This window comes from Hyla sarda, unplaced genomic scaffold, assembly GCF_029499605.1.
Source record: "Hyla sarda isolate aHylSar1 unplaced genomic scaffold, aHylSar1.hap1 scaffold_2760, whole genome shotgun sequence".
Classification (NCBI taxonomy): Eukaryota; Metazoa; Chordata; class Amphibia; order Anura; family Hylidae; genus Hyla; species Hyla sarda.
Genome location: NW_026609462.1, coordinates 20149 through 31490, shown reverse-complemented (window position 1 = coordinate 31490; position 11342 = coordinate 20149). Strand labels below are relative to the sequence as shown.

General features: G+C 47.0%; 5 non-coding genes and 1 pseudogene across 5 annotated transcripts; all 6 read right to left on the bottom strand.

Moving 5' to 3' along the window:
- Positions 1 to 713: 713 nt before the first annotated feature.
- LOC130325833 (U2 spliceosomal RNA) lies at positions 714 to 904 on the bottom strand. The gene has a single exon (XR_008870570.1). It is a non-coding gene; the product is annotated as a U2 spliceosomal RNA (small nuclear RNA).
- A 2099-nt stretch (positions 905 to 3003) lies between these two features.
- On the bottom strand, positions 3004 to 3190 carry LOC130325836 (U2 spliceosomal RNA). Its single transcript, XR_008870573.1, has one exon. It is a non-coding gene; the product is annotated as a U2 spliceosomal RNA (small nuclear RNA).
- Positions 3191 to 3965: 775 nt separating this feature from the next.
- Positions 3966 to 4075, bottom strand: LOC130325838 (U2 spliceosomal RNA; annotated as a pseudogene).
- A 2101-nt stretch (positions 4076 to 6176) lies between these two features.
- On the bottom strand, positions 6177 to 6367 carry LOC130325835 (U2 spliceosomal RNA). The gene has a single exon (XR_008870572.1). It is a non-coding gene; the product is annotated as a U2 spliceosomal RNA (small nuclear RNA).
- Positions 6368 to 8459: 2092 nt separating this feature from the next.
- LOC130325834 (U2 spliceosomal RNA) lies at positions 8460 to 8650 on the bottom strand. Its single transcript, XR_008870571.1, has one exon. It is a non-coding gene; the product is annotated as a U2 spliceosomal RNA (small nuclear RNA).
- A 2078-nt stretch (positions 8651 to 10728) lies between these two features.
- LOC130325832 (U2 spliceosomal RNA) lies at positions 10729 to 10919 on the bottom strand. The gene has a single exon (XR_008870569.1). It is a non-coding gene; the product is annotated as a U2 spliceosomal RNA (small nuclear RNA).
- Positions 10920 to 11342: the final 423 nt, after the last annotated feature.

Below are 11342 nucleotides of genomic sequence, written 5' to 3'. Positions count from 1 at the left end.
TCTGTGCACAGAATTTAGCAAGGGCCTCGCACCTTCTGATGCATCAGGTAGGTGCACAATAGCATAGCCTAACCCTCTGTACTTTGGTCTATATTGATGCGGGACATAGACAGCCAGCTGATGACCAATCCATTAGTGCAATGGATGGCTGGAAGCATTTGTCTTTGCCTTTGCAATACCACAGAAGCAATGCATGGTCAATGTACAGCAATGACACACCTGTGTGAACAGCCAGGAGACCCCCCCCCCCATGTTATGTTACATAGTTACATAGTTAGTACGGTCGAAAAAAGACATATGTCCATCAAGTTCAACCAGGGAATTAAGGGGTAGGGGTGTGGCGCGATATTGGGGAAGGGATGAGATTTTATATTTCTTCATAAGCATTAATCTTATTTTGTCAATTAGGAACATTCAGCACCCACCCGCTATCAAGGCAGCTGCCTATCATGTCATGCCCTACCTGCACAGGTGTGCTGGCTACTCAAATGATCCAATTAAGGAGGCCATTTAGTCAGCAGCAGCAGAAGTCCTGTGCCTGGACGCTCCAACAGGGGCCAGACACAAGCAGAAGCAGAAGCAGCAGATGCAGCAGCAGCACCACCTTTTGTTTTTTGGCTGCAGCAGCAGCAAGGCCCACAGGGCTGGCTAGCTGGCTAGCCAGCAAGCAGGTAGCAATGAAAGTAGGAATCTTTCTTTTTAACCCTGTAAGGGGGTGGTGCACTGTACCCGAAGATACTGCCATATCGGGTCAATGCATAGGGCGACGGAAGCAAGCTTCGAAATCGGCCCCCGTTCTCAAAAATCCATTTAATATATGGTCCCCAGATAGGGGACGTATCAGATATTAAACTGATAAGAACAGATACTACACTTGATCTTAGCCAAAAGGCCGAGAAGCGATAACCGTGAAAGGGGCGGGCCCAACAAGGTCCCCTTCATGGGCACTATCACTGCTTGCTGTCAGGGAGGCTGCCAGACAATTTTCCATGCACACTCTGGGCTGGGGGGCAGTCAACCACCAGTACACACAGCAGAACCTAAACCCATACCATTATTGCTAAGCAGCAAGACAGGGGCCCATTGCACTCCCACGGGGCCTTTTTAAATGCAATCCATAACCCGGATTTGCCAGGAACCCTTCTTACTCCTCCTACTTGCATGTGACACTGGGCTTAGGATCTGCATAGGAAACACACACACAAGCACACACCTACCTTTGTTGCCTGCAGATGCCTCCTTGGCTGTCCCCAAACGGTATCAAACCAACACCCACGGGAAGCTGTAAGCATAGAGGACATGCCTGCACCCCATTGGACTTACCTGTGTGGGTTAAATCCGGGTTATTTGACAACCTATGGCGGTGATGGTTCTGCTCAGGCAGAGCAGTGCTGATGCTCCTCATAAAGCTGTCGCTGCTGTGAAGGTTCTAGGTGACATCACAAATCCCTATGGTTACATACACAACAAAGCTGGGTTGTTGTTGTTTACACTCTGCAAGGCCTGTGGAAGTGAGTGACATCATAGCACTGTAGTTCTGAGGGTTCAAGATGGATGCAACAATCTCCTGTTGCTTCTATGAAGGCCGTAATAGACGACATCACCAAACAGCTCCATAGTCACATACACAGCAAAGGAGAGATGTTGTTTACACCTAGTGATGTCAGTGGTATTGAGTGACATCACAGCACAGTGCTAAGGCTCCTGGGCCTGGACACAGCAGCGGCTGCAATATCTCAACGGAGAATACGTTTATATCTATGTGTGTGTGTGCGCATATATATATATATATATATATATATATATATATATATATATATATTTCTCCGCCGAAATCACTTTTAAACCCATTTCCACCTTTTTTTCCCTTCTCTTCCTCTTACTTTTTTTTCACGTTTTTTTACGTTTTTCTCCTTTTCGCCTCTTTTCTGGGCGTATTATTCTTCTTTTTCTTCTTTTTTTTCGTCTAATGCATACCCCATCAGTGCAGCAATGCTTATTCAATACCGCCAGCAGATGGAGACACTGGGGGATAATTTTCTAAGGATTTATACTGATTTTTCCTGTCTGAATTTGTCGCACAGAAAGTTGCAGGCCAAATATGTGTGACATTTCTGCGACTTTAGCTTCTAGAGCATTTTTACAACATTATACATAGGTGCTGAATACATAAAAAGCGACTGTTCAGCGACAGACAAGTCGCATCGGCTGAAAGTAGGCCAGAATGTCAGTCCATGTTGGAGCAGGTTTAGATACAGTCTAAAGCATAGATCTCAAAGTCTGTGCACAGAATTTAGCAAGGGCCTCGCACCTTCTGATGCATCAGGTAGGTGCACAATAGCATAGCCTAACCCTCTGTACTTTGGTCTATATTGATGCGGGACATAGACAGCCAGCTGATGACCAATCCATTAGTGCAATGGATGGCTGGAAGCATTTGTCTTTGCCTTTGCAATACCACAGAAGCAATGCATGGTCAATGTACAGCAATGACACACCTGTGTGAACAGCCAGGAGACCCCCCCCCCCCCATGTTATGTTACATAGTTACATAGTTAGTACGGTCGAAAAAAGACATATGTCCATCAAGTTCAACCAGGGAATTAAGGGGTAGGGGTGTGGCGCGATATTGGGGAAGGGATGAGATTTTATATTTCTTCATAAGCATTAATCTTATTTTGTCAATTAGGAACATTCAGCACCCACCCGCTATCAAGGCAGCTGCCTATCATGTCATGCCCTACCTGCACAGGTGTGCTGGCTACTCAAATGATCCAATTAAGGAGGCCATTTAGTCAGCAGCAGCAGAAGTCCTGTGCCTGGACGCTCCAACAGGGGCCAGACACAAGCAGAAGCAGAAGCAGCAGAAGCAGCAGAAGCAGCAGCAGCACCACCTTTTGTTTTTTGGCTGCAGCAGCAGCAAGGCCCACAGGGCTGGCTAGCTGGCTAGCCAGCAAGCAGGTAGCAATGAAAGTAGGAATCTTTCTTTTTAACCCTGTAAGGGGGTGGTGCACTGTACCCGAAGATACTGCCATATCGGGTCAATGCATAGGGCAACGGAAGCAAGCTTCGAAATCGGCCCCCGTTCTCAAAAATCCATTTAATATATGGTCCCCAGATAGGGGACGTATCAGATATTAAACTGATAAGAACAGATTTTTTTTTTTTTTTTTTTTTTTTTAAAGCCGAGGAACGTGCTTTCGATTCACCCAAAGTGCAAGAAAAAGTGCAAACGTGTTACACTAAAAAAAACGTGCACAAAGGATGCGGTCTATCGCAAGCCCTTCTCCGATAGGAGAGAGGCCCCCCAACAAACCTTACCCTTCGCCTCCGGACCAAAAGGTACCTGCGAGGTTCCAGGTTCGATGTCCCTTTTCGCCGAAGCTACTAGGGGACCACAAATGCTCCCGGCATCCCCCTTGGCGTTAGCCAAGGTATCTGCCCGCAGAGCCGATTACGGTAGGTACCCTGCCAAAGCAGGAGTACCCGGGGTGTTTGCAGGGAGGTGCGGAACCTAATGGCCACACACACCTCCCCTAGACCGCCAGGAGGGACACCCAGAAGGGCTACCGCATCCTGACCAATCCTGTGAACACACAACACGCAAAAAGTGACACAGTGAGACAAAAAAAAAAAGAAATAAATAAGTGAATGTGTGCAGATATACTGCCCGGACATCCGGCCGGATCTATAAAAATTTCTCTGATCCTAGCCAGAAGGCCGGGAATCAAGAGGTGAGTGCCACAAGGTGAAGAGATTATGGTGCCCGTGCTTCAACTCAGTGAGCCTATTCTCCCAGTGAGTTTCGGCACCTCGGGGTCACCACTCCCCGAGGCACAAAGTACCTCGGCTCTAGACCCTCTCAGCCTCATGGCGAGACCCGGAGGGAACAGGTCACATCGGGGCAGCCGTCGAGCTGATTCCTCAGAACCAGCCCCGGAAAGCCCTGGTACACCTGCTCCTCCATGCAGCACCCATCCCCACCAGCCCCATACCGGCGTTACTATACACCGGCATGAAAAACTGATAAGAACAGATACTACACTTGATCTTAGCCAAAAGGCCGAGAAGCGATAACCGTGAAAGGGGCGGGCCCAACAAGGTCCCCTTCATGGGCACTATCACTGCTTGCTGTCAGGGAGGCTGCCAGACAATTTTCCATGCACACTCTGGGCTGGGGGGCAGTCAACCACCAGTACACACAGCAGAACCTAAACCCATACCATTATTGCTAAGCAGCAAGACAGGGGCCCATTGCACTCCCACGGGGCCTTTTTAAATGCAATCCATAACCCGGATTTGCCAGGAACCCTTCTTACTCCTCCTACTTGCATGTGACACTGGGCTTAGGATCTGCATAGGAAACACACACACAAGCACACACCTACCTTTGTTGCCTGCAGATGCCTCCTTGGCTGTCCCCAAACGGTATCAAACCAACACCCACGGGAAGCTGTAAGCATAGAGGACATGCCTGCACCCCATTGGACTTACCTGTGTGGGTTAAATCCGGGTTATTTGACAACCTATGGCGGTGATGGTTCTGCTCAGGCAGAGCAGTGCTGATGCTCCTCATAAAGCTGTCGCTGCTGTGAAGGTTCTAGGTGACATCACAAATCCCTATGGTTACATACACAACAAAGCTGGGTTGTTGTTGTTTACACTCTGCAAGGCCTGTGGAAGTGAGTGACATCATAGCACTGTAGTTCTGAGGGTTCAAGATGGATGCAACAATCTCCTGTTGCTTCTATGAAGGCCGTAATAGACGACATCACCAAACAGCTCCATAGTCACATACACAGCAAAGGAGAGATGTTGTTTACACCTAGTGATGTCAGTGGTATTGAGTGACATCACAGCACAGTGCTAAGGCTCCTGGGCCTGGACACAGCAGCGGCTGCAATATCTCAACGGAGAATACGTTTATATCTATGTGTGTGTGTGCGCATATATATATATATATATATATATATATATATATATATATATATATATATATATATATTCTCCGCCGAAATCACTTTTAAACCCATTTCCACCTTTTTTTCCCTTCTCTTCCTCTTACTTTTTTTTCACGTTTTTTTACGTTTTTCTCCTTTTCGCCTCTTTTCTGGGCGTATTATTCTTCTTTTTCTTCTTTTTTTTCGTCTAATGCATACCCCATCAGTGCAGCAATGCTTATTCAATACCGCCAGCAGATGGAGACACTGGGGGATAATTTTCTAAGGATTTATACTGATTTTTCCTGTCTGAATTTGTCGCACAGAAAGTTGCAGGCCAAATATGTGTGACATTTCTGCGACTTTAGCTTCTAGAGCATTTTTACAACATTATACATAGGTGCTGAATACATAAAAAGCGACTGTTCAGCGACAGACAAGTCGCATCGGCTGAAAGTAGGCCAGAATGTCAGTCCATGTTGGAGCAGGTTTAGATACAGTCTAAAGCATAGATCTCAAAGTCTGTGCACAGAATTTAGCAAGGGCCTCGCACCTTCTGATGCATCAGGTAGGTGCACAATAGCATAGCCTAACCCTCTGTACTTTGGTCTATATTGATGCGGGACATAGACAGCCAGCTGATGACCAATCCATTAGTGCAATGGATGGCTGGAAGCATTTGTCTTTGCCTTTGCAATACCACAGAAGCAATGCATGGTCAATGTACAGCAATGACACACCTGTGTGAACAGCCAGGAGACCCCCCCCCCCCCATGTTATGTTACATAGTTACATAGTTAGTACGGTCGAAAAAAGACATATGTCCATCAAGTTCAACCAGGGAATTAAGGGGTAGGGGTGTGGCGCGATATTGGGGAAGGGATGAGATTTTATATTTCTTCATAAGCATTAATCTTATTTTGTCAATTAGGAACATTCAGCACCCACCCGCTATCAAGGCAGCTGCCTATCATGTCATGCCCTACCTGCACAGGTGTGCTGGCTACTCAAATGATCCAATTAAGGAGGCCATTTAGTCAGCAGCAGCAGAAGTCCTGTGCCTGGACGCTCCAACAGGGGCCAGACACAAGCAGAAGCAGAAGCAGCAGAAGCAGCAGCAGCACCACCTTTTGTTTTTTGGCTGCAGCAGCAGCAAGGCCCACAGGGCTGGCTAGCTGGCTAGCCAGCAAGCAGGTAGCAATGAAAGTAGGAATCTTTCTTTTTAACCCTGTAAGGGGGTGGTGCACTGTACCCGAAGATACTGCCATATCGGGTCAATGCATAGGGCGACGGAAGCAAGCTTCGAAATCGGCCCCCGTTCTCAAAAATCCATTTAATATATGGTCCCCAGATAGGGGACGTATCAGATATTAAACTGATAAGAACAGATACTGCACTTGATCTTAGCCAAAAGGCCGAGAAGCGATAACCGTGAAAGGGGCGGGCCCAACAAGGTCCCCTTCATGGGCACTATCACTGCTTGCTGTCAGGGAGGCTGCCAGACAATTTTCCATGCACACTCTGGGCTGGGGGGCAGTCAACCACCAGTACACACAGCAGAACCTAAACCCATACCATTATTGCTAAGCAGCAAGACAGGGGCCCATTGCACTCCCACGGGGCCTTTTTAAATGCAATCCATAACCCGGATTTGCCAGGAACCCTTCTTACTCCTCCTACTTGCATGTGACACTGGGCTTAGGATCTGCATAGGAAACACACACACAAGCACACACCTACCTTTGTTGCCTGCAGATGCCTCCTTGGCTGTCCCCAAACGGTATCAAACCAACACCCACGGGAAGCTGTAAGCATAGAGGACATGCCTGCACCCCATTGGACTTACCTGTGTGGGTTAAATCCGGGTTATTTGACAACCTATGGCGGTGATGGTTCTGCTCAGGCAGAGCAGTGCTGATGCTCCTCATAAAGCTGTCGCTGCTGTGAAGGTTCTAGGTGACATCACAAATCCCTATGGTTACATACACAACAAAGCTGGGTTGTTGTTGTTTACACTCTGCAAGGCCTGTGGAAGTGAGTGACATCATAGCACTGTAGTTCTGAGGGTTCAAGATGGATGCAACAATCTCCTGTTGCTTCTATGAAGGCCGTAATAGACGACATCACCAAACAGCTCCATAGTCACATACACAGCAAAGGAGAGATGTTGTTTACACCTAGTGATGTCAGTGGTATTGAGTGACATCACAGCACAGTGCTAAGGCTCCTGGGCCTGGACACAGCAGCGGCTGCAATATCTCAACGGAGAATACGTTTATATCTATGTGTGTGTGTGCGCATATATATATATATATATATATATATATATATATATATATATATATATTTCTCCGCCGAAATCACTTTTAAACCCATTTCCACCTTTTTTTCCCTTCTCTTCCTCTTACTTTTTTTTCACGTTTTTTTACGTTTTTCTCCTTTTCGCCTCTTTTCTGGGCGTATTATTCTTCTTTTTCTTCTTTTTTTTCGTCTAATGCATACCCCATCAGTGCAGCAATGCTTATTCAATACCGCCAGCAGATGGAGACACTGGGGGATAATTTTCTAAGGATTTATACTGATTTTTCCTGTCTGAATTTGTCGCACAGAAAGTTGCAGGCCAAATATGTGTGACATTTCTGCGACTTTAGCTTCTAGAGCATTTTTACAACATTATACATAGGTGCTGAATACATAAAAAGCGACTGTTCAGCGACAGACAAGTCGCATCGGCTGAAAGTAGGCCAGAATGTCAGTCCATGTTGGAGCAGGTTTAGATACAGTCTAAAGCATAGATCTCAAAGTCTGTGCACAGAATTTAGCAAGGGCCTCGCACCTTCTGATGCATCAGGTAGGTGCACAATAGCATAGCCTAACCCTCTGTACTTTGGTCTATATTGATGCGGGACATAGACAGCCAGCTGATGACCAATCCATTAGTGCAATGGATGGCTGGAAGCATTTGTCTTTGCCTTTGCAATACCACAGAAGCAATGCATGGTCAATGTACAGCAATGACACACCTGTGTGAACAGCCAGGAGACCCCCCCCCCCCCATGTTATGTTACATAGTTACATAGTTAGTACGGTCGAAAAAAGACATATGTCCATCAAGTTCAACCAGGGAATTAAGGGGTAGGGGTGTGGCGCGATATTGGGGAAGGGATGAGATTTTATATTTCTTCATAAGCATTAATCTTATTTTGTCAATTAGGAACATTCAGCACCCACCCGCTATCAAGGCAGCTGCCTATCATGTCATGCCCTACCTGCACAGGTGTGCTGGCTACTCAAATGATCCAATTAAGGAGGCCATTTAGTCAGCAGCAGCAGAAGTCCTGTGCCTGGACGCTCCAACAGGGGCCAGACACAAGCAGAAGCAGAAGCAGCAGAAGCAGCAGCAGCACCACCTTTTGTTTTTTGGCTGCAGCAGCAGCAAGGCCCACAGGGCTGGCTAGCTGGCTAGCCAGCAAGCAGGTAGCAATGAAAGTAGGAATCTTTCTTTTTAACCCTGTAAGGGGGTGGTGCACTGTACCCGAAGATACTGCCATATCGGGTCAATGCATAGGGCGACGGAAGCAAGCTTCGAAATCGGCCCCCGTTCTCAAAAATCCATTTAATATATGGTCCCCAGATAGGGGACGTATCAGATATTAAACTGATAAGAACAGATACTGCACTTGATCTTAGCCAAAAGGCCGAGAAGCGATAACCGTGAAAGGGGCGGGCCCAACAAGGTCCCCTTCATGGGCACTATCACTGCTTGCTGTCAGGGAGGCTGCCAGACAATTTTCCATGCACACTCTGGGCTGGGGGGCAGTCAACCACCAGTACACACAGCAGAACCTAAACCCATACCATTATTGCTAAGCAGCAAGACAGGGGCCCATTGCACTCCCACGGGGCCTTTTTAAATGCAATCCATAACCCGGATTTGCCAGGAACCCTTCTTACTCCTCCTACTTGCATGTGACACTGGGCTTAGGATCTGCATAGGAAACACACACACAAGCACACACCTACCTTTGTTGCCTGCAGATGCCTCCTTGGCTGTCCCCAAACGGTATCAAACCAACACCCACGGGAAGCTGTAAGCATAGAGGACATGCCTGCACCCCATTGGACTTACCTGTGTGGGTTAAATCCGGGTTATTTGACAACCTATGGCGGTGATGGTTCTGCTCAGGCAGAGCAGTGCTGATGCTCCTCATAAAGCTGTCGCTGCTGTGAAGGTTCTAGGTGACATCACAAATCCCTATGGTTACATACACAACAAAGCTGGGTTGTTGTTGTTTACACTCTGCAAGGCCTGTGGAAGTGAGTGACATCATAGCACTGTAGTTCTGAGGGTTCAAGATGGATGCAACAATCTCCTGTTGCTTCTATGAAGGCCGTAATAGACGACATCACCAAACAGCTCCATAGTCACATACACAGCAAAGGAGAGATGTTGTTTACACCTAGTGATGTCAGTGGTATTGAGTGACATCACAGCACAGTGCTAAGGCTCCTGGGCCTGGACACAGCAGCGGCTGCAATATCTCAACGGAGAATACGTTTATATCTATGTGTGTGTGTGCGCATATATATATATATATATATATATATATATATATATTTCTCCGCCGAAATCACTTTTAAACCCATTTCCACCTTTTTTTCCCTTCTCTTCCTCTTACTTTTTTTTCACGTTTTTTTACGTTTTTCTCCTTTTCGCCTCTTTTCTGGGCGTATTATTCTTCTTTTTCTTCTTTTTTTTCGTCTAATGCATACCCCATCAGTGCAGCAATGCTTATTCAATACCGCCAGCAGATGGAGACACTGGGGGATAATTTTCTAAGGATTTATACTGATTTTTCCTGTCTGAATTTGTCGCACAGAAAGTTGCAGGCCAAATATGTGTGACATTTCTGCGACTTTAGCTTCTAGAGCATTTTTACAACATTATACATAGGTGCTGAATACATAAAAAGCGACTGTTCAGCGACAGACAAGTCGCATCGGCTGAAAGTAGGCCAGAATGTCAGTCCATGTTGGAGCAGGTTTAGATACAGTCTAAAGCATAGATCTCAAAGTCTGTGCACAGAATTTAGCAAGGGCCTCGCACCTTCTGATGCATCAGGTAGGTGCACAATAGCATAGCCTAACCCTCTGTACTTTGGTCTATATTGATGCGGGACATAGACAGCCAGCTGATGACCAATCCATTAGTGCAATGGATGGCTGGAAGCATTTGTCTTTGCCTTTGCAATACCACAGAAGCAATGCATGGTCAATGTACAGCAATGACACACCTGTGTGAACAGCCAGGAGACCCCCCCCCCCATGTTATGTTACATAGTTACATAGTTAGTACGGTCGAAAAAAGACATATGTCCATCAAGTTCAACCAGGGAATTAAGGGGTAGGGGTGTGGCGCGATATTGGGGAAGGGATGAGATTTTATATTTCTTCATAAGCATTAATCTTATTTTGTCAATTAGGAACATTCAGCACCCACCCGCTATCAAGGCAGCTGCCTATCATGTCATGCCCTACCTGCACAGGTGTGCTGGCTACTCAAATGATCCAATTAAGGAGGCCATTTAGTCAGCAGCAGCAGAAGTCCTGTGCCTGGACGCTCCAACAGGGGCCAGACACAAGCAGAAGCAGAAGCAGCAGAAGCAGCAGCAGCACCACCTTTTGTTTTTTGGCTGCAGCAGCAGCAAGGCCCACAGGGCTGGCTAGCTGGCTAGCCAGCAAGCAGGTAGCAATGAAAGTAGGAATCTTTCTTTTTAACCCTGTAAGGGGGTGGTGCACTGTACCCGAAGATACTGCCATATCGGGTCAATGCATAGGGCGACGGAAGCAAGCTTCGAAATCGGCCCCCGTTCTCAAAAATCCATTTAATATATGGTCCCCAGATAGGGGACGTATCAGATATTAAACTGATAAGAACAGATACTACACTTGATCTTAGCCAAAAGGCCGAGAAGCGATAACCGTGAAAGGGGCGGGCCCAACAAGGTCCCCTTCATGGGCACTATCACTGCTTGCTGTCAGGGAGGCTGCCAGACAATTTTCCATGCACACTCTGGGCTGGGGGGCAGTCAACCACCAGTACACACAGCAGAACCTAAACCCATACCATTATTGCTAAGCAGCAAGACAGGGGCCCATTGCACTCCCACGGGGCCTTTTTAAATGCAATCCATAACCCGGATTTGCCAGGAACCCTTCTTACTCCTCCTACTTGCATGTGACACTGGGCTTAGGATCTGCATAGGAAACACACACACAAGCACACACCTACCTTTGTTGCCTGCAGATGCCTCCTTGGCTGTCCCCAAACGGTATCAAACCAACACCCACGGGAAGCTGTAAGCATAGAGGACATGCCTGCACCCCATTGGACTTACCTGT